The 23723-nt window shown below is 44.9% G+C and overlaps 1 long non-coding RNA gene across 1 annotated transcript in view; it reads right to left on the bottom strand.

Moving 5' to 3' along the window:
- The window catches only part of LOC137564058 (uncharacterized), a 265554-nt gene that overhangs the window by 22032 nt on the left and 219799 nt on the right, over positions 1–23723 (bottom strand). Inside the window, exon 2 of the long non-coding RNA XR_011030502.1 lies at positions 22363–22397. This is a non-coding gene — a long non-coding RNA (uncharacterized lncRNA). The remainder of the gene's footprint in view (positions 1–22362; positions 22398–23723) is intronic.

Genomic DNA, 23723 nt, shown 5'->3' on the forward strand with positions numbered 1-23723 from the left:
TCATGACATCATGTGGGCGGGGCTAACTGTAATGTAACGCGTATCAGTGAGGCGGCACATAAAATGCAAGAAGCAGCAGTGTTTTACCATAAAATAATCATAATGCGGCAATCTTTCACCATAAAATAATCGTAACGCAGCAATGATTCACTATAAAATAATCGTAATGTGGCAATCTTGCACCAGAAAATAAACGTAATGCAGCAGTGTTTCATCAGAAAATAATCATTATGCAGCGATATTTCACTAGAAAATAATCATAATGTGGCAATGTTTTACTAAAAAATAATTGTAATGTGGGCAGCTTTTCACCATAAAATAATAAAAATGGGGCCAGAGTTTCACCATAAAATAATCGTAATGTGGCCAGCATTCCACCATAAAATATTTGTACTGCAGCAAAATTTCACTAGAAAAAAATCATAATGTGGGCAGCGTTTCATCAAAAACTAATGTTCACCTTGTAAAAAAAAAAAATTTACTCACCTGCAGAAGACTCCTCTACCTGGGCGCAGCTTCCCCCGACGATCTTCCTGAAGCGGCGCAGCCAGCCTGCGAAACTCCTGCGATGACAGGCAGAGAGCAGGGCTACAGGAATATGGCACCCGAAGCCCTGTACTGAAGACACAAATAGTCTCCAGTGCAGGGCTGCGGGCACCATCTTCCCGTAGCCCTGCTCTGCCTGACGGAAGACTATGCAGGCTGGAGTGGTGAGCTGCTGGGATAAACTGGTGAGGCATCTATTAGAACCATTGAGGGGGCAAAACAATTATTTGAGTCTCGCCCTCCCTGATGCAGCTATAGCTGTAATGTAATGTATTATATAATGCATTATAACTATAATGTAATGTATATGTATGTATAGTCCACGCCCTGCGTAAGGGTAATTCTGGGTTCCAGTCATCACCAGATCCGAAATTGCTTCCCCCTCCAAGGTGTTATGACTTGGAGGGTAAATATCTTTTAACACCAACCGTTGTTTCAGCGGCAGCAGGGGGAGCCGTCAATTGGCTCACCCTGCGCCCCAACTGATGGGGCGACGTAGTAATACATAAGCCCAAAGATTCCCTTTTCACACATAGCATGGCGCATCGCATCGCGGTACTCAGCGCTACCTCATGTTGTTGACAAAGGGTGGAAAAAAGAAGCGTTGTTTGTTATGAACTTATGATATAGAGAATATTTTTAGGATTGATGTGTGCTAAACATATAAGAGAGAGCATATACAGGTCTTCCAAACCTGATTGGAGCACACTCATGAGGCAATTTTGATCTTTTACAACTAATGCGCTTTGATTGATGTAATATTTAAGAACCAATGTTTCAGCAGAAGACTATATGCAAAGTTCTCCCTTACAAAATATATTCTGTTGGACATAGGTGATTCTAGTGCACATCTTGTGTTGTAAAAGGAAGAACAGCTAGTTCTAATAGCTAGTTCTAAACTACAAGTTGTTCAGTCCGGGAGGTACCAGAACACATTCTGGGACTTTCAGAACAATAACAGTTTCCATTAAGTAGCAGGGAACAGGTCCAAGTATGGTCTTGGGTTCCTGTCATGAGCAGTGGATGGTGTGTTAATCATACAAGCCAACAGAAACCACATATTGTGATTGACATCATCCACCCACAGCGCACATACAGGGGGATATGACTAAATAACTCTTGTTAAGCTGGAGAGTTTTCTATATTTAGGATGTATCCATAGTTTAGTTTACTGCTGCTTACTTCTGTTTAGGGCTTATTTCTGCTCCTAGCTTGCTTCCATAGCTTAGCTCAGCTTATTTGTGCTTACTGATGTTTGCGACGCAAGCTTCCGTTACTTTGCTGCTAGTTTAAGATATGCAATTCATATTCCAATTTCCGATTTGCAGTACCAAGATGACTGCTGAATGAATGGCTTGTAATTGATGCCAATAAATTCCTTAACTGATTAGAGCATCCTATGGTCTATATATATCTGCTGAAACTGAAGAGATGTGATCATTGATCAGTGCTGCCGAACGGTATTTACAAGCAGTGGCGGCTGCAGCTTTACATTTTTGGGGGGGCTCAAAGGGGGCACGATGGCTGGTGGGGGCCATTTGGGTGATCAAAATTAATGTTTGTATGGTGAGCTTTAGATATTTATTGCCTAACTCAGGTGATAAAATTAAGGCTAACTAGTTCAGCAACAATAGTAACCAAATGTAAACATCTCCAACAGAACTCAGAGGCTTTTGAGCAGTGCAGATTGCCCAAATGATGGTGCTATTATTGAAGAAACATTGGGCTTAAGCAGTTAAGGGGAGCACAGTGATTCCCAGGAGGCCGGGGGGGGGGGGGGGGCAGTGCCACAGTGTAGCACCACCCATGTTTACAAGAAGGGCCAAACAAAATGTACGACTTTCATCTATGCAGAGGCAAGCTTGGCGCGCTGTTGCATTTGTGTCAATGGCACTGCAAAAATCAGTGCAGTGCGCATGTGTAGAGCGTAAAAAATCTATTGACATAGTTCCTATCCATCAGGGAGCACATCAATAAGTGGTGGGCTTAGCTAGGCGGGCTCTCATGCCACAGGAAAAATCGTACCGCACATGTGTGAAACTAGCCTGAAACTGTGAAAGAATTTTCTGTCATAGACATAGCATAGACAGTGTTCATTTAAACAGACAAGACTAATGCCATCAGGTCAGGAATACCTGAGATGACCTCAGTGGATTTCTATAAACCAGAAACACACCAATACACATTCAAGTCAAGCAACCAAACCATGACCTCTTCCCATACGGAAGGAGTCTGAATATTTGTATCTGTCAAACTTTACAGGTGAATGCTACTTGACATCCTAACTGCATGCTAATTGTACTGCAACTGCAAACAGTTCAAATTATGGACAAATGTTATACTGGGAGGGTAAGAAATTAAATATAATGTTTAATAGCAGAAAACAGACAGGATGGTCGCACAGGCACAGCACTGGACTCCAGAGGGGATATTAGAGCACCGCTTCTGCTGCGCTATACTCTGCCTTTACACAATGGACTGGGCGAGCCCAGGAGGGGGTCATGATTAGATAGGGGCACAAGGGGACAGAGGGAGCCACAAAGGGGGTAGAAGGAGGCACAGTGAGACAGAGAGGGACAAACACAGAGCCAGATCATACACAAGGCAACTTATGCAGGTGCCTAGGGCATGGAGAGAGTCTAGGGGCAGAGATGGCAGATAAGCTCATTTGAAAGCACAGGATGACAATATAGCCAATTGCAGTTGCCGACCTCTGCCAGCCGCCTGCACTGACCTCTTCCTGGATTTTGACTACTCTCTGCCTGACTTAATTGTACAGTTTCACAATTTTTAACCAATTGAGGACCGCAGTCTTTTCACCCCTTAAGGACCAGAGCCTTTTTTTCCATTCAGACCACTGCAGCTTTAACGGTTTATTGCTTGGTCATACAACCTACTATCTAAATCAATTTTACCTCCTTTTCTTGTCACTAATACAGCTTTCTTTTGGTGCTATTTGATTGCTGCTGCGATTTTTAGTTTTTATTATATTCATCAAAAAAGACGTGGATTTTGTAAAAAAAAAATGATTTTTTTAACTTTCTGTGCTGACATTTTTCAAATAAAGTAAAATTTCTGTATACATTTTTTGTCCTAATTTATTTTGATACATGTCTTTGATAAAAAAAAAAAAAAAAAAAAAAAAAAAAAAAAATTCAGTGTATATTTATTGGTTTGGGTAAAAAAGTTATAGTGTTTACAAACTATGGTGCCAAAAGTGAATTTTCCCATTTTGAAGCATCTCTGACTTTTCTGAGCACCTGTCATGTTTCATGAGGTGCTAAAATTCCAGGATAGTATAAATACCCCCAAAATTACCCCATTTTGGAAAGAAGACATCCCAAAGTATTCACTAAGAGTCATGGTGAGTTCATAGAAGATTTTTGTAACGATTGTGGAATCGTCTCCGTGGTCAGCGCACCAGACGTGCGCTGACGTGGCGGATTTCCTCCACAAGCGTATTATTGCGGACACCCAGGCTAGGTGCTATGCACCCGCAGAGGGCAATTCCCACCGGCAGATGGCGCTGTGGAGTGCAGGCGAACACAGCCGCTGCACAGCCACAGATGCCAATGGGAATTGTACAGATCCGGGACAAGGTACAATCAGGCAGGGCTGGATAGCCCACAGGGAACAGAGCAAAAGGACAGAACCAATGTGTGCCCACCAAATTAGTCACCACCCAGCGACGGCGAACACACAACGGCGGAAACGAAGTAGGAAACGCAATCGCAAGAATGGCGATTGCCAATAGCGACACAAGACTGAGCAGGACAGAGCACAAGGGTAGCAAAGGCACAGCAAATCATACAAAGAGAAAGATAAAGAAAATAACAAATGCTAGCTGAACGCGAACACCGCACTCATTCGCAACAGTGCACGCGTTCGTGCGCGGTCTCCGCGTGTTACGCACAACAGAGACAAGCACGCCTAACTAACCAAAGACAGACATACACGAAACAGAGAACGCGAGCGCTTGCTTAACGGTTACCTCACCGAGCCTACAGCAAGCGTTTCGAATCAGACAAGACAGACACACGAAAACAGGGACAAGCGAGAGATAGGATCCACAGCACTAGCGAAAAGTGGCTAGCGCGATCCAGGTACAGAGTAGCAGAACAGAAGGATCACCAGCGCTAGCGAAAAGTAGCTAGCGTGATCCCAGGAGACAGAACAGAAGGATCACCAGCGCTAGCGAAAAGTAGCTAGCGCGATCCCAGGAGACAGAACAGAAGGATCCAAACACACGGCAGACAGAACAGATGAGGTAGGCAGAAACAACCGCTGTTCCAACCTACACTCCAGACTCAATCAGAAGGATCCACTGCCGCTAACGCTAGGGCTTGTGCGATCCAAACACAAGACAGACGGAACAGGCAAAACAGATAATGCAATCCTAACTGCACTAGGGAACTGCCTAGTGCATCCCCACGAATTACACTAAGATAACTTCAACAAACGAGAATGGCTGACACTCCAGCAGTGTCCATCAGGAACAGACCATGGAAGGGAAATGTCCAGCAAAGCATTCTGGGAGCAGAATGCTTTTATAGTGCCAGTCATCAAAAGAAGGCAGGTAACGGATTTGCATGACTAATGTATGCAAATTCCTCAGCAACACAAGCTGCAGAACTGACAGAAAGTCTCTCTTAAAGAGACCTGCAGAATGCAGACGTGAACAGTGATCAAAACGCTGCCTGTCTGCACAGGCAGCTGAGCAGATTCTCACAGTACCCCCCCTTCTAGGGTCGAATTCCAGATGACCCTCAAAACTGATATCTCCAAACCATTCTAACAGAAGACTCATGAAGGTCGGGGCAGCCCGACAAGGTCCAATTCCAGAGTCAGTCCACCCGAAACCGACCTCATCGGAAACAGAAGCCACCGAAACATGCCCATCAGTACTACCAGTCTCAGTATAACACCCATCAGGACTGTGAACGCCAGAGAAGAAGCCATCGACACCCTCCAGACAATACCCACCACCTTCCAAGGAGCGTCCGAAAATACCAAACCTGCCACAATACCTGTTCAAAGTGTCCCTTACAACGCAAAAGCCACCGTTGATCTTTTCCAGGGTACCAAGCAAAATCTCTCCCGGAATCTCCCAGAACCTTTTGAAGCTCCACAGAGATCCCAAGAGGGTAGAACAATCACCAGGCTCACATGGAGAATTACCAAGAACCCCCATGGAACCAATGACAATTCCGGATTCAGAATTACGAGGACACCCATCAAGATCAAGACTTTTAGGGACCACTTCTGGGCATGCAAGCAGGCAGGCCATATCAGAGCATGTCTCCACCGAGGAAGCATCTAAGTATGCTGGTAACCGAGGCACACTTGGGCTTTCTGGGTCACAGAGCACACTGGGGTACACCAGCACAGGAGAAACCTCAGGACATGTCGGGGAACTGCCCACCTCAGAGTCCGGCACGTCAAGACCAAAACCAGTACCGGGCAGAGAATCATCATGAGTGGAGGTCACAGGCACTGGACTTTCAAAAGAAGACTCGGATACAAATTCAGAAATTTCTGTGACAATAATATCATCATTGACTACACAGGCGTGAAGCTCCATCAGAGCTGAAAAGGTAGCCAGCAAGGCAGCAATGCCTACTGAAGTGGGCAACACCTCAAAAGGACTTGGGGAGCAGGAGACGTCTCCTACAAGTTCTGCACCCTTTGGGAGGAACTCGGAGATCTCCAGGAGGTCAGACAGGACCTCAGGAACATCCTTTTTCAAGTTTCCTAAGAAGGATTCTGAACTATCCATGTTACAGGGCAAGGCTTGAACTTTATTTTGTGAACCGGGCAGATGTCCCAGGGAAGGTTCCACCATAAACTGAGACTGAATTTCATCATCAGGACAGGGATACACAGAAATATCTAGTGAAACTAACTCTGGCTTTCTGAGTTTCGTTTCACTGCAGGGAAATTCCTCCATAGCAGTCAAACCCGACTGCAATTCAAAAATAGCAGAGAAACAGGTAACAATGGTTGCAATACCTAGACGAGCCTCTAGGGACACTGCAGGAGATTTTAAACAAGGTAGTATTGACTCATCCAGATTACTGGGTGGAGAGTCAGTACTTACTTCAGAATCAGACTCGCAAATGTCAATGCGAGTGGACATAATGTCTTTATTCATGATACAGGGCAGGCTCAGAGACATTTTCTCTGGACAGAGCAAAGGTGCTTCAATATCAGGTTCACAAAACCAAAGTGCTGTCTCATTCTTAGACTCGGCTAACGATGTCGAATCCGAGGAGAAAGAACGCAAAATTTGCGAATCCACAATCGCTTTAGGTTGCGAAACCGAACACTCCAAAGACAGGGATTCTGAGGTCTCCAGGCTGCATTGCTCGATCTCAGAAACGCCAGCTGACAATGTACCTTTACAAACGTCACCTGAATGACGTACACGTAATTCATTCAGAATCATTTTCCACATACAAATCAGCGGACTCACAAAGTCAAATTCACACCCCTCTTTTTCTCTTAAGGCGGAAGCATAACTTATACATGCTCTCAAGACAGATTCACTTCTGGCAATGTAGTACTCACAAAACGACTCTGAATCGTTCTCCAATTCATACGACAACGCTTCGAGCTGTTTTTTCTGGAACGGGGGCTCCCATTCACACCTGACTAGGTCTGAGCATTCATACTGAACAATGTTAGGGGAAGTTGTGGCAACAACATGAGGAATCATATTAATTTTACTCTTGAAACTGCATAGTTTGGGAATTTTCCCCATAGCAAGATCATAGATGGAGGATCTTAAAGTAGTACTGAGAGAAGAAGATCTGTTTTTACATGACAAGGGATCCCACAAATCATTGACAAAACTGACACACTCACGCCGATCACAATCGGCAGGAACATCTGAGAAACAGGCATCAGATCGCACAGATTTAACCTCTAAACAAACGGGAGAAACTCCATCAGAATTCACGCAGGTGTCCACAGTCGAGGCACACCCATTCATTTCAGGTCGCACAGTGTCCAAACTCACTTGCTTTACCCCAGAAAGACAGGAATAATCATGTGACAATGGTGTCTCTTTATTGGAAATAATTGGTTGGTGTGTGTGCAATTCGTCCAAAATAGTCTGCCACACATAAATCACCAGATCCACATCACACTCATCACATTCATCAGAATCGATCAAAAGGTACATAGAGTCGAGACAATCATTCAGGTCATCCGCGCTCTTTGCGATATAAAAATCGCAAAAGGCTTTCCAATCGAAATCAAATTCTTCCAACAAGAACCCAATCTCCCATGAGGCAAATGGCGGTTCAAACAACCCAGTATCTAGGTAATCTCCATATGGGTTGGGGTCAGGAACGAGGACAGACTTTTTAACTGCTTTAATGTAGTGTGCGATCCTACCTATAATAGGATCCACATATGCCTTTGCCTCAGGCAATGACATCTGAACAAAATCGAAGGTTCCCTCTGCCCTGGAAATTTTGGTTAGGCTGGACATTCTGTAACGATTGTGGAATCGTCTCCGTGGTCAGCGCACCAGACGTGCGCTGACGTGGCGGATTTCCTCCACAAGCGTATTATTGCGGACACCCAGGCTAGGTGCTATGCACCCGCAGAGGGCAATTCCCACCGGCAGATGGCGCTGTGGAGTGCAGGCGAACACAGCTGCTGCACAGCCACAGATGCCAATGGGAATTGTACAGATCCGGGACAAGGTACAATCAGGCAGGGCTGGATAGCCCACAGGGAACAGAGCAAAAGGACAGAACCAATGTGTGCCCACCAAATTAGTCACCACCCAGCGACGGCCAACACACAACGGCGGAAACGAAGTAGGAAACGCAATCGCAAGAATGGCGATTGCCAATAGCGACACAAGACTGAGCAGGACAGAGCACAAGGGTAGCAAAGGCACAGCAAATCATACAAAGAGAAAGATAAAGAAAATAACAAATGCTAGCTGAACGTGAACACCGCACTCATTCGCAACAGTGCACGCGTTCGTGCGCGGTCTCCGCGTGTTACGCACAACAGAGACAAGCACGCCTAACTAACCAAAGACAGACAAACACGAAACAGAGAACGCGAGCGCTTGCTTAACGGTTACCTCACCGAGCCTACAGCAAGCGTTTCGAATCAGACAAGACAGACACACGAAAACAGGGACAAGCGAGAGATAGGATCCACAGCACTAGCGAGAAGTGGCTAGCGCGATCCAGGTACAGAGTAGCAGAACAGAAGGATCCCCAGCGCTAGCGAAAAGTGGCTAGCGCGATCCCAGAAGACAGAACAGAAGGATCCCCAGCGCTAGCGAAAAGTAGCTAGCGCGATCCCAGAAGACAGAACAGAAGGATCACCAGCGCTAGCGAAAAGTAGCTAGAGCGATCCCAGGAGACAGAACAGAAGGATCACCAGCGCTAGCGAAAAGTAGCTAGCGCGATCCCAGGAGACAGAACAGAAGGATCACCAGCGCTAGCGAAAAGTAGCTAGCGCGATCCCAGGAGACAGAACAGAAGGATCCAAACACACGGCAGACAGAACAGATGAGGTAGGCAGAAACAACCGCTGTTCCAACCTACACTCCAGACTCAATCAGAAGGATCCACAGCCGCTAACGCTAGGGCTTGTGCGATCCAAACACAAGACAGACGGAACAGGCAAAACAGATAATGCAATCCTAACTGCACTAGGGAACTGCCTAGTGCATCCCCACGAATTACACTAAGATAACTTCAACAAACGAGAATGGCTGACACTCCAGCAGTGTCCATCAGGAACAGACCATGGAAGGGAAATGTCCAGCAAAGCATTCTGGGAGCAGAATGCTTTTATAGTGCCAGTCATCAAAAGAAGGCAGGTAACGGATTTGCATGACTAATGTATGCAAATTCCTCAGCAACACAAGCTGCAGAACTGACAGAAAGTCTCTCTTAAAGAGACCTGCAGAATGCAGACGTGAACAGTGATCAAAACGCTGCCTGTCTGCACAGGCAGCTGAGCAGATTCTCACAATTTTATTTTTTTTGTCACAAGTTAGCGGAAAATGACACTTTGTGACAAAAAAAAAAAAGTTTCAATTTCTGCTAACTTGTGACAAAAAAAAAAAATTAAATCTGCCACGGACTCACCATGCCCCTCTCTGAATACTTTGGGGTGTCTACTTTCCAAAATGGGGTCATTTGTGGGGTGTGTTTAATGTCCTGGCATTTTGGGGGGTGCTAAATTGTAAGCACCCCCTGTAAAGCCTAAAGGTGCTCATAGGACTTTGGGCCCCTTAGCGCACCTAGGCTGCACAAAGGGGTCACACATGTGGTATCGCTGTACTCTAGAGAAATAGTATAATGTGTTTTGGGGTGTATTTTTACACATACCCATGCTGGGTGGGAGAAATACCTCTGTAAATGAGATTTTTTTTATTTTTTTCACACACAATTGTCCATTTACAGAGAGATTTCTCCCACCCAGCATGGGTATGTGTAAAAATACACCCCAAAACACATTATACTACTTCTCCTGAGTACGGCGATACCACATGTGTGACACTTTTTTGCAGCCTAGGTGCACTAAGGGGCCCAACGTCCTATGAGTACCTTGAGGATTTCACAGGTCATTTTGAGACATTTGGTTTCTAGACTACTCCTCACGCTTTAGGGCCCCTAAAAGGCCAGGGCAGTATAGGAACCCCACAAGTGACCCCATTTTAGAAAGAAGACACCCCAAGGTATTCTGTTAGGAGTATGGTGAGTTCATAGAAGATTTTATTTTTTGTCACAAGTTAGCGGAAATTGATTTTTATTGTTTTTTTTCACAAAGTGTAATTTTCCACTAACTTGTGACAAAAAAATCAAATCTTCTATGAACTCACCATACTACTAACGGAATACCTTGGAGTCTTCTTTCTAAAATGGGGTGACTTGTGGGGTTCCTATACTGCCCTGGCATTTTAGGGGCCCTAAACCGTGAGGAGTAGTCTAGAAACCAAATTCCTCAAAATGACCTGTGAATAGGACGTTGGGCCCCTTAGCGCACCTAGGCTGCAAAAAAGTGTCACACATGTGGTATCGCCGTACTCAGGAGAAGTAGTATAATGTGTTTTGGGGTGTATTTTTACACATACCCATGCCTGGTGGGAGAAATATCTCTGTAAATGGACAATTGTGTGTAAAAAAAAATAAAAAAAATTGTCATTTACAGAGATATTTCTCCCACCCAAGCCGGTTAGTGTGCCCTAAGTGTTAGTGTGCGCAAACCACAGCGTTAGGTGGTTTGCGTCCACACAGTTGAAATAATCCCACTCACTGCGCATTGCTGGCCTTTAAAAGTTGCACCCAACGCAACGAAAATGACGCATCGGGTGCCCGTTAAGCAGCGCTATGGTGGGCCACTTCGGGGGCACCCGATGCGTCATTTTCGTCGCATCGGGTGCGACTTTTAAGGGCCAGTGGGTGCAACGTTATCGGCGCACCGCGCACTAATACTGCAAAGTAGGTTTGCGCACACTAGCGGCCAAAAAGGGCTTTTGACACCGGCACTAACACTTAGCGCCGGTTAGTGAATCAAGCCCTTGGTATCATATCATAAAAATAGCAACATTGCTTTCTACTGCTTCTACTAGGTCATTAATAAATACATTGAACAGCACTGGACCCAGTACAGACCCCTGTGGGACCCCACTGCCAACAGTCACCCATTTTGAGTATGATCCATTGACAACGACTTTTTGTTTTCTGTCCATTAGCCAGTTCCCTATCCATGCACACAGACTCTTCCCCAGTCCTTGCATCCTCAACTTTTGTACCAGACTTTTGTGGGGAACAGTGTCAAAGGCCTTAGCAAAGTCCAAGTATATCAAATCTACAGCATTCCCAATATCCACATTAGCGTTCACTACCTCAAAAAAGCTGAGCATGTTAGTCAAACAGGACCTCTCTTTAGTAAACCGATGCTGATGCTGAGAAATAAGATTAAATTATACTATGAAGTCATGTATAGTATCTCTTAGTAACCCCTCAAATAGTTTGCATACAACTGATGTTAAGCTTACTGGTCTATAATTTCCTGAATCTGATTTTTTGCCCTTCTTAAATAATGGGAATATGTGGTCTGTACACCAATCTACTGGGACTCAAAAGATAAGATAAAGGGGTTTATCAATAACTGAAATTAATTCCCTTAGGACCCAAGGAAGCATGCCATCCAGGCCAGGTGCCTTGTCTATTTTTAGTTTATTTAGTCTTGCCTTCACTTCTTTAATATTACAATTGGAAGATTGAGACTCTTCTGCATCTGTAATTTGCAACAGTGATATTTCCCTTGTGAAGACAGAAGCAAAGAAAGCATTTAATAACTCTGTCTTACCTTGGTCACCCACCACTGAGTTCCCACCCTCATCCTTTAGGAGTCCAATACAGTCAACCTTTCTTTTTTTAGAGTTGATGTACTTGTAAAACTTCTTTGGGGTAGATTTGATATCCCTAGCGATTTGATTTTCAGCTTCAATCTTTGCCAGCCTAATTTCTTTTTTACAACTTTTATTGCACTCATTGTTTTTCCTCAGAATGATTATATTACCCAAAGAAAGCCTAGATTGTCCTGAAAAAAAAGCAAAATATATATCACATAAATAGTATAATAAGTAACAATAATTACACAGATGAACTGCCACAATTGGCAGTGGCGTATCAGTGGCGTATCCTCTCCAACTGGACGCTATCCTTGGTGACGAGGCCGACAATGGTGGTGTCGACAGCAAACTTAATGACCGTGAACGAGACTGCCATTGATCTGCAGGTATTTTTATAAAGAGAGAACATCATTGGAGACAAGATGTAGCCCTGGGGTGTCCCAGTGTTGATGCCCATTTCTCGCAAGTAGGTGTCCCCCAGCTTAACGACCTGGGTCCTGTTGGTGAAAAAGGTCCATGATCCATCGGCAAAGGTTGGGATGAACCCCAAGTATGGGGTTCATCCCACCCATCTTGGGGTGTTTTCTACATTGATGGTGACTATGGGGGGTGGAACAGAGAGAGAAAGTGAAAATATCACAATCTACATTTTATCTGGGGTCTGGAGAAACAGAGGATGATCAACAGTGTCAAAAACAGAGGAAAGATTGTGGAGTATTAGTACAGAAAAGTTGTGTTTGGATTTTGCAACTAGGAGATCATTAGCAACCTTAGTAAGGACTGCTCATCGATTTATTGTACCAATATTGGTGTGCTTGTGGGGTAGACAAGAACTGTATAGTGCCCGTTATGTATGGTGGGGGTTAATGCCCAGAGGAAGTCCCTTGACTTTAGAAGGGTGTGGTCACTTGCAGTGTTCTCCCCAAGCACTTTTAGCTGGGTGCTCCATCCGGCTAGTTTTGGTGAGCACCCGGCTGCTATCGGCTCACCTCCTCCTATTCTGTAAGCAGAGTTGCAAACAGAAGCTCCCGACCCTGCATTCTCTCCTCTCACCCCACCCGGCTACTCTTTAGTGCCACCAGGCTACTATTTCATTCCACCCGGCTGGAAAAATTACTGCGGAGAACACTGACTTGTGTATTTTGGTGCAGTAGTTCATTTATTGTTATAAAGTTGTGTATAATATGCCATTATTGTGAATATAATTTTGTCAAGCAATCTGTTTCTTGGATTGATCTGAGTCGATTGGTGAACCAGCAAGCACAGTCATCGCCAGCACATGTGTTTTTTGGATTGATTTGTGTGGATTGGTGGGCCACTAAGGACTGCCACTGGCAATATATGCGATAGAGTGATTGAGGCTGTGTGAACTACAAAACACTCTTGGAAACTCAAGTGGTGAGTCTCTGCATTGTTATATCTGAAAGTGAGATGAATTTAGAATTGAGGGTTGTGTAATGTGCCTCCATTTTTTTTTAAATCTCTCAAACCTGCGATTTTCTTCCCATTATGAAATATTTTCCCTAACATACTGTCTGGGACAGGAAGTTAGACAAGGTGGGAGAGGTAATCTCCACACTGGGGTGCAGACATTAAAAGTGTGGCAGAAACGGTAAACTTTACCCTTTACATCCTAAACTGTAGGAAAAGTGTTAGTTTAACGGCAAAGCAACAAGTTGATGTGAATTGTTGTCGGTGGAGCTTGGGGGAAGTAATGACATTGGGATAAGGTACATCCCATGGTCATATGACACAGTTGTTCTGTGGAACATCCTAGAAGCAGCAGTGAAAATGTCTCCTCTATCCTGGCTGTGGTATTAAAAGCTCCCCTCACAACTTTTATTGCTGACGTGTTTTAACAAATCAAAGGCAAGATGGAGAATTCTGCAGAATCCATGTTTTATGATAGATAATCCCAAACCACATGCCTGCCTTTACAGCCGCCCTTTCATGGCCAGATAGTTCCAGCACTGTCGAATATTGAGCGGCATTTTCTCATCTCTGCAATAGAACAAGATGAAATATTCAGCACAATTTATTTTTTTATTCTTTCTTGACGGAACTTCTTCCATAATATCTAAAGAATTTTCTAACTGGAGCTGCGGAGATGTCTGAACTTCGAGCAGCGTTTGAAATGTAATAACTACTTGGGTGCACAAGGGTTACTCCATATTGGAGCTGGAAGAATGTATGTCAGCTGTGTATATATTGCATGACTGTAGCTTCACTCCATGTCACATAGTAGGCAGAAAAAAGCAGCAAAAATGTAAATATAAACAAAATACTTTCCACTCTCCGATGGCCCTAGCTCATCCATAAGAAGGAAAACACTCCTCGTAATCCAATCAGCAGCTATGTATAGTACTAATACTATCACTAGTACTAATAGGTAGCTAGACATAGTGCCCCCCATGCTCAGTATAGATAGCCAGAGAGCCCCTCGAAGTATAGGTAGCCAGAGTGTCCCCCTTAGTATAAGTAGCCAGCACACCCCTTACCTTCCACAGTATAGGCAGCCACAAAGCTTCTTCTCAGTATAGGTAGCCAGAGAGCTGCCCTCAGTACACGTAACCAGAGAGCCCCCCACCTTAGTATAGGTAGCCAGAGAGCCCCACCCCTTCAGCATAGGTAGCCATAGAGCACCTCCCCAAAGGTAGCCAAAGTGCCCTCCCCCCCATAAAGGTAGTCAGAGACACCCACCCAGTATAGATGACCAGAGAGTCCCCACCCTCAGTATACGTAGCCAGAGAGCCCTAGTCAGTATAGTTACATAGTTATTTGGGTTGATAAAAGACATGCGTTCATCGAGTTCAACCTGAAAACAAAGTACAACACCAACCTGCTCCCTCACATATCCCTGTTGATCCAGAGGAAGGTGAAAAAACCATTACAAGGCATGGTCCAATCAGCCTCGAAAGGGAAAAAATTCCTTCCCGACTCCAGATGGCAATCAGATAAAATCCCTGGATCAATACCACTGAGCATTACCTAGTAATTATAGCCATATATGTCTTTCATTGCAAGGAAAGCATCTAATGCTGGGAATACGCGGGAATTAGCCGCCGGATCAACCCCAGCCACGTCCCCGCGTGCGTGCGTGCGTGCGTATCGATTACCGCTCGTCCCCGCCGGCGCTCTTATCAGCCGCTCGATTTCCTACCATTGTCCGCCGGCGGGGATCGAACGGGCGTGGGTCGAGCAGCTTGATCGGACCAGCTGAATATTATCAGCTGGCCGGTTCAGCTGCTCCATACACGGTACAGAAACGTACCGTGTATCCCCAGCATAAGCCTCCTTTAAATGCAGATATAGAATTTGTCATAACTATTTTACGTGGCAATGCATTCCACATCTTAATCACTCTTACTGTAAAGTACCCTTTCCTAAATAGATGGCTAAAACGTTTTTCCTCCATGCACAAATCACATCCTCTAGTCCTTTGTGGAGGCCTAGGGACAAAAAGCTCATCCGCCAAGCTTTTATATTGCCCTCTGATGCTTTTATACATGTTAAGTAGATCCCCTCTAAGGCGTCCTTTCTCCAGACTAAATAACCCCAGTTTATCTAACCTTTCTTGGTAAGTGAGACCTTCCATCTCTCGTATCAATTTTGTTGCCCGTCTCTGCACCTGCTCTAAAACTGCAATATCTTTACTGTAATGTGGTGCCCAGAACTGAATTCCATATTCCAGATGTGGCCTTACTAGAAAGGTAAACAGGGACAATATTATGCTAGGATCTCAAGTTTTTATTTCCCTTTTAATGCATCCCAAAATTGTATTAGCTTTAGCTGCAGCGGCTTGGCATTGAATACAATTAACTTATTGTCGATGAGTACTCCTAAGCCCTTCTCCAAGTCCCCATCTGTATCATGTTTATTTTGTATGGTGCTAGACCATTGGTATGACCAAAATGCGTGACTTCACATTTTTCAACATTGAATTTCATCTGCCATTTACAGGGGTTGGACAAAATAATGGAAACACCTAACATTTTGGCATCATAATCTTTGAACATTTTTTCAGCAATCAAAACTTGACATATATTCATTTTTTAATTATTTTTTTTATTTGATATGTTTAATTAAAAGAATCGTTTTTTACAGATAAACAAAAGTTGGTTATAATTTATAAAAATGGCAGATCTCTCAGACTGTCAAAGAGGCCAAATTGTTGGTGCTCGTATGGCAGGCGCTACTGTAACAGAAACTGCCGGAACGCTTGGCATTTCAAGAGGTACTGTCTCAAAAATAATGACTGCCTTTGAGAGAGAATGTAAAACATCCTCAGCAAAGCACAGTTGTGGCCGAAAGTCAAAGCTGTCTGAGAGAGACCGTCGGACTCTAAATCGAATTGTTAGAAAAGCTCGCAAGACCACGGCTCCTAAAATCATTGCAGAGCTGAATGAACACCTACAGAACCCAGTTTCCACAAAAACTGATCGTCGGGAGCTGCACAAATCTGGATTCCATGGAAGAACTGCAATTAGAAAACCTCTTCTCTCAAAGACAAATGTTTCAAAGCGTTTAGAGTGGTGTAGAAACCACCAGAATTGGTCCCTCGAGCAGTGGAAAAATGTGATTTTCTCTGACAAATCATCGTTTACCTTATTTCCGACTTCAGCCGCGTGTACATTTGGAGACAGCCGAAAGAAGCATTTCATCCAGACTGCCTTCTCCCAACCGTAAAACATGGCGGGGGTTCTGTGAATATCTGTGGTGCTATTTCTTGGAAATCCACTGGGCCAATGATTTCTCTTCATGGAAGAATTAACAGCTGAGACTATTTAGGAATTTTGGGTGACCAAGTTCATCCTATGGTTCAAGAACTGTTTCCAGAGGGGAATGCCATCTTTCAAGATGATAATGCCCCAATCCATACAACTAGAATTGTTAAAGAATGGCACGAGGAACATTCTAATGAAGTTGAGCATCTCATCTAACCACCACAATCCTCAGACCTCAACATTATTGAGCATTTATGGTCGTTTTTAGAGATTCAAGTAAGAAGTCGATTTCCACCGCCATCATCTCTAAAAGAACTGGAGGGTGTTTTAACTGAAGAATGGGCTAAAATTCCTTTGGAATCAATTCACAATTTATATGAATCAATACCTGTAATTGCCACAAAAGGTGGACCTACACCGCATTAAAATATATTTTGTTGATTTTCAAGGTGTTTCCATTATTTTGTCCAACCCCTGTATGTGCCCATATAGCCATCCTATCCAGATCCTGTTGCAATATGTCACTATCTTCCCGAGAGTTGATGATTCTGCACAATTTTGTATCATCTGCAAAAATAGCAACATTGCTTTCTACTGCATCTACTAGATCATTAATAAATTAATTGAAGAGCACTGGACCCAGTACTGACCCCTGTGGGACCCCACTGCTAACAGTCACCCATTTTGAATATGATCCATTGAACATAGGTATCCCAAAAGCCCCCTTCAGTATAGCCAGCCAGAGAGCCCCCCCCCCCCAGTATAGCCAGCCAGAGAGCCCCCCCCCCCCCCCCCAGTATAGGTAACTAGAGAGCCACTCTCAGGTTAGGTAGTCAAAAAGCCCCCCCACCAGTATAGGTGTCCACACGCATGAATAACATATGCTACAGACAGCAAGGCTGAAGACAGAGCACACGTACAGCAGAACATAAAATTGTGCAGGGGCCCAAGGGAGCAGTTGTGGGGAGACCACCCAGGGGAGGTGGGGTGGTGATCGTCTCAAGGGCCCAAGGGGCTGACTTTGCTGGGGAGGGGGGTAAGGAGGCCCCCGAGTTACCTTTACCTTAAGGCTGCTTTCACAGTGAGCCTGTTACACACCTTAGTGCAGCCTGTAACACCGCCCACCGCACAGTAATAAAAAATCAATGGGCTGTTCATAGTGCCCACGTTGCGTTACATTGTAACGCAAGACGTCAAGACAACGTACTGCATGCAGTACTTTATACGCCGCTAAGCCGCGTTAGACTGCTTGCACATGCTCAGTAATGTTAAGGAGGAGGGGAAAGCGGCCAGGCACATGGCTAATTAATATTCACTGCACTTTGTGACGTGTGCAGTGTTTACTTCCTGGAGCGGCCGCTCTGTGCGGCGATTGGCTGGCGGGACAACGTGATGCCGCATGCGTCCAAGAGTACGCATCATGGCATCACGGACGCCAGAGTGAGCTGCACAACGCGGCTCGCTCTGACATCCACATCCAACACCACCAGGCGTTGCGTTAGGGGCACGTTATGCGAGCATAACGTCCCCTAAAACGCAACTTCCTGGTGGGAAAGTAGCCTAAATCTCTATAAAATTGCATGATCATGTATCTCATACCCTGTTTGTGTGTATAACCTTGTGCTATGTTGTATAACTGTGTACTAACTCTCTGACTGACATCCCTGGTTAACATTGTATATATGCTTATTTATTGTCCCAGGCTGCATAATATGTTGGTACTTTGTTCTTATTATAAGTTTTTACGCACGATATGTGTGTTTGTCCACCAGACAGCTGCAGGCTCTTTGGCCAGCAAGAAGCCATCCAGTGACACTGGGTTTGTCCTTTAGAGGAGCTCACAATCTAATCACATTCTAATCTCTTAGCATACTATGTACGGTATTTATATAGCACTAACATCTTCTTTGGCAAGGAGAGAGTATATGGTTATGTCTCTGACAGTCTTCCATGGAGCTCACAATCTAACCCAAGGGGTGGGCAAACTATGGCCTGCGGGCCGGGTATGGCCTGCTTGGCCATCTCATTTGGTGAGGGCCAAATTTTATGTCCCTCCAGTAGGTGAAGTGTCTTTCAGCGTCTAACGGACGCTGCATCAGTTCACCCGCCGCAGCTCACCAGTTCCAGGCTGCGGGTGTCTCCTCTGAATTGCGGAAAAGGGCAACTGGAAAATGGTGCCCGAAGCCCAGGACTGGAGTCTATTTGTGTCTCCAGTGCTGGGGTCCAGCCGCAAAATTCCTGTAGCCCTGCTCTGCTTTTGACAGCGAAGGAGATTTACAGCTGTAATGAAGATCAGGGAGCGACGCTGGAGACTGAGAGGGGAGTCTTCTGCCAGGTGAGTAGTTTATTTTTCTTTTCAGGTGCACCACTAGCACCAGGGTTATTAGGGGGTACTATCTGAGTGGGGGAGGGGGGTATGTTTATTAAATGGGAACCCTGCCACAAAATGTATGGGGGAAATGCTGCCATTTATGTGTATTTGGTAAATTGGTTTTGTATTTTGGTGATTTGTTTTCTGGGTAACTGCTACGCATTATGTGTATTTTATGGAAAAACAAAAATTTGCTTTCTTAAAACAGAAAGAATTTGCGATAATTCAGGTTGGAGTGAGCTTGAGATGTCTCCTAGTGCATCACTGCTGAATATATGCAAATTAACCATTGTTACCCTTAGAAGCTAAACACACCTCCAGAACCGCTGGAATGCAATGATGTGTTAGCTTGTTAATTTGTACAGAGCCATAATAATCCAACATGTATACAGACTGTTTAGGATTATTTGATCCTCATCAATGCATGGCATGGATTAATTTGGATCTATGGAGTAGGGCTTGTAACACCCAGAGGTACAGACTAACCAGCAAGCTCATGGTGACCCAGAACTCATTGGAGTGTATAAGGGGCTACAATGGTCCTAAAAGCCCCCTTACGAAAATGCTAAGAAAAACAAAAGTTTGCTTTCTTAAAACAGAAAGAATTTGCAATAATTCAGGTAGGAGTGAGCTTGAAATGTCTCCCAGTACATCATTGCTGAATATATGCAAATTAACCATTGTTACCCTTAGAAGCTAAACACACCTCCAGAACCGCTGGAACGCAATGATGTGTCAGCTTGTTAATTTGTACAGAGCCATAATATTCCAACATGCATACAGACTGTTTCGGATTGTTTGATCCTCATCACTGCATGGCATGGATTAATTTGGCTCAACCTGAAATATTGCAAATTCTTTCTGTTTTAAGAAAGCAAACTTTTGTTTTTCTTAGCATTTTAGAAAGGGGGCTTTAAGGACCATTGTAGCCCCTTACACACTCCAATGAGTTCTGGGTCACCATGAGCTTGCTGGTTAGTCTGTACCTCTCGGTGTTACTGCACATTATGTATATTTTTTGAGAAACTCTGCAGCATTAATGTGTATTTTGTGGGGTAACGCTGCCACAACATGTGTATTTTGGGGTAATGCTACCGCAATGTGTCTTGCTGCCCCTGGTCCTGTGTATAGTTCCAAAGAGGTCTTGCTGCTGCCATTTACTGTTTGTGGTGGAGGACATTTCAGCACAACCCATGGTAACCGCTTGGTTACTCGGGTTTTTTGATTAAAAAAATGTGTTTTAATAGGTTGCGGCGCTCAGCTATATGTTTTTCTTCCAGGTATAAGCACAATAAAGTCCTAATGTACTCATGGTTCACTCTCTTCTATTCTGGCCTGGTCCCTCAGTCAAACTTGAGAACTCCATGTAGCCCTTGAGTCAAAAAGTTTGCCCACCCCTGTTCTAACCCCTTCCATAGCTGTAGCCTAATCTCCTATATATTATTATGTATTTAAATAGCAGCCACATCTTCTGAAGCACTTCATAGATGAGTATCTAGTCATATCACTGACTGTCCTCACAGTAGCTCACAATCTATTTCCCAATCATAGTCTAATGTCCTACCATATTATAATGTATTTACATGTATTTACAGTGTGTAGCACTTACATATTCTGCAAATCTATGCAGCGTACACAGGTACAGAGGCGTAGCTAGGGTTTTCAGCACCCGGGGATAAAGTCAGTTTTTGTGCACCCTCGTGACAAGGTGTGATCTATAAGGGGGTCCATCATGCTTTCCCAGAGATGTTTGAGTTTTAGAATAATTTCCTGCACGTCCGATCAGCGCCTGATTAAAAAGACTCCGAGCTCAACCAAAAAAGCAAAATAGTACTCACCCGGGGCTTTCTCCAGCCCAGTGCTGGTCGGGAGGTCCCACGATGGCGTCCTGGCTCCTCTCCTAGGCCCCGCTCCGGAATGGCTGACCGGCGGCAGCCTGGCGACACTCGGCCGAGTGTCGGGCTTCATCTTCCTGGTATGACGCGGCTGACGTCACGACGCCGGCCGCCTCGCGTCATCACGGCGGCCGGCGTGGCAGTACGGCGCATGCGCGCTCTAATCGCGCATGCGCAGTACTTTCACGCCGGCCGCCGTTATGACGCGAGGCGGCCGGCGCCGTGATGTCAGCCAGGAAGAAGAAGCCCGACACTCGGCCGAGTGTCGCCGGGCTGCCGCCGGTCAGCCATTCTTTCTCCAAAGAGACCGGCACCACTTAAAGTGGACCCAAATTAAAAATACAAGATTTCAGAAATAAAATCTATTTTCTAAATTATAATAATAAATAGCAGCCTTTTTTCAGCTGCATAATGACAAATATAAAATATTTTACATTTATTGGAGGAACCCCTCCCTTCCTTCCAAATTGCCGGGACAAAATCCGGCAAACTGGTGGAGTAGGTGGTGTACAGCAATGAAGGAATTGCTAATGGCTGCCCCAAGTATAACCCTAGTGATGAAAAGAGAAGGGTGAAAAGCATGCACTGAAATGCTCATAGGCTTGAAGGAGTGTTTATTTATCTTGGTATGTGTCAGAGTGTGGCAACTAAATATTTTTAATAAAAAAAAATGTTTGGTTTGGGTCCGCTTTAAGCAGAATAGTATTTAAGCTCTTTTATTGCATACAAAGTGGCAATACAATGACAGTCGCTGTTTCGGGCCTAGCCCTTTATCAAATTGCAGTAGCCATAACAAACACCCTTGTGCAAAGTCCTTAAATATCCCTCCCCCAATAAAACCACCAATAGGTGTCCTAATCGGCGGGGTTAACGGCGGACCTGATGGGGAACATGTAAAAAGCAAACATGTAAGCACACAAACCTTTACCTGAACAAAGTCTCCATATGTTGCTAAACGCCGCTCAGCGCCGCTTCCATGCGTCCCATCGGCAATGCGTGCACCAGCAAGCCCCTCCTCCATCAATTCAGAAGGACCAATGGGGCTGCTGCGCGCTGTGGTAAGGAGACCGTCCTATCTCGTAACCACCTGCGTTCCACAAGCCGACTTCCTGTCGGCAAACCGGATATGACGCTACGAGACTCAAAAGGTCGCCGTAGCAACCATACACACAGCGCAACGCGCTGTGATAGGCTGTAATCTGTCCCCCTCTTCACTGCGTGAATGCGGAGACAGGGAGGCAGAAAGATAAACACTAATCCCTCTCAATAAAACACAAATATAGATAGGTCAGCAAAATAGAAATAAAGCAAAAAACTCCTTCTCCTCCCCGTGACAGCACACACCAAAACAGCCAACAGGGGACATCCCACCCAAAATACTAGCAAACATATATATAGAGACAAGCAAAAGGTTCTATACTTCACCCAATACAGATCAGCCGAACCGCCGTCCAAGGAATCTAAAAACAAAGCAGAAATAAAAAGCAATAAGGCTCATCTTCAAATACATAAATACAATAATAGTCAGATAGTGACAGGGTAGGTCAGGTGTCACCTTGTCACCTTATCATGTATGGTCGGGGCCCTCTTAAAGGCCATCATAGGTGGATACCGAAACTCCAAAACCTGCGGAAAACCATCCGTGAGGACCCGCCAGTGCCTGCGGATCACCCGTGACACCATGTCACTGCAGGCACTGAAGGTCGACACGAACGGCATGCAGGGGCCAACTGGGCTGCTTGTTCTCTTGCCTGTACGAGGCAATAAAACATGTGACGGATAACCCCTCCTCCGAAATTTCTCAGACATCTCTTCTCTCCTAAGTCTACGGCTAGACTCGTTACTCACTATTCTGTCGATTCTTCCAAATTGGCTCGAGGGAATGCTTTCTTTAGTTGTCACAGGATGAAAGCTCCCGTAATGCAACACTGAGTTACGGTCGATATCCTTGACATACAGGTCGGAGATAAGAATCTCCCCTTCCCTGGTGATCTGCGTGTCAAGAAAAGATATACCATTGCTGTCACTATGAGACGTCAGTCTTATGTAAGAGCAGCAGCCGTGCACTTCAGCGATAAATTCCAAAAGAGTCTCCCGTGACCCCCTCCATATGCAGAAAACTTCATCGATGTAACGCCACCAGCACAAAGCGTGCCGGTGGAATAGTGCATTGTTGTAAACAAAGGCCTCTTCATAGAGGCCCATGTACAAATTAGCATAGGAGGGGGCCACATTGGAACCCATCGCCGTACCACGGCGCTGCACATAGAACTGACTCTTAAATTCAAAATAGTTACACTTCAAAACTATCTGTAAAAAACTATATACGCTCCCCAAAATACACAGGTGTCTGCAGAGCCCCCCTGGCTGACCGATTGTGGCCGGGGAGGGCTCTGTATTTGTACCCCTGGCCAAGTTTCTTGATTCTATATTGCAGCCACTTGTACAGTCTATTCCATGCTATTTGAAAGACACCACCATGTTTTTGAGTAAGTTGCAGGGGATCAGTCTGCCCGCGGAGGAAGTTCTTTTGGTCACCTTGGATGTGGAAAGCCTCTACACCTCCATCCCACATGATGGGGGTGTGGAGGCAGTGGATTGGTTCCTGTTGACTAGAACTGATCTGTCGGTTGCCCAGAGAAAGTTTTGCTTGTCTCTTTTACAGATAGTTTTGAAGTGTAACTATTTTGAATTTAAGAGTCAGTTCTATGTGCAGCGCCGTGGTACGGCGATGGGTTCTAATGTGGCCCCCTCCTATGCTAATTTGTACATGGGCCTCTATGAAG

The sequence above is a fragment of the Hyperolius riggenbachi genome, chromosome 3 (assembly GCF_040937935.1).
Source record: "Hyperolius riggenbachi isolate aHypRig1 chromosome 3, aHypRig1.pri, whole genome shotgun sequence".
In the NCBI taxonomy this organism is placed as follows: Eukaryota; Metazoa; Chordata; class Amphibia; order Anura; family Hyperoliidae; genus Hyperolius; species Hyperolius riggenbachi.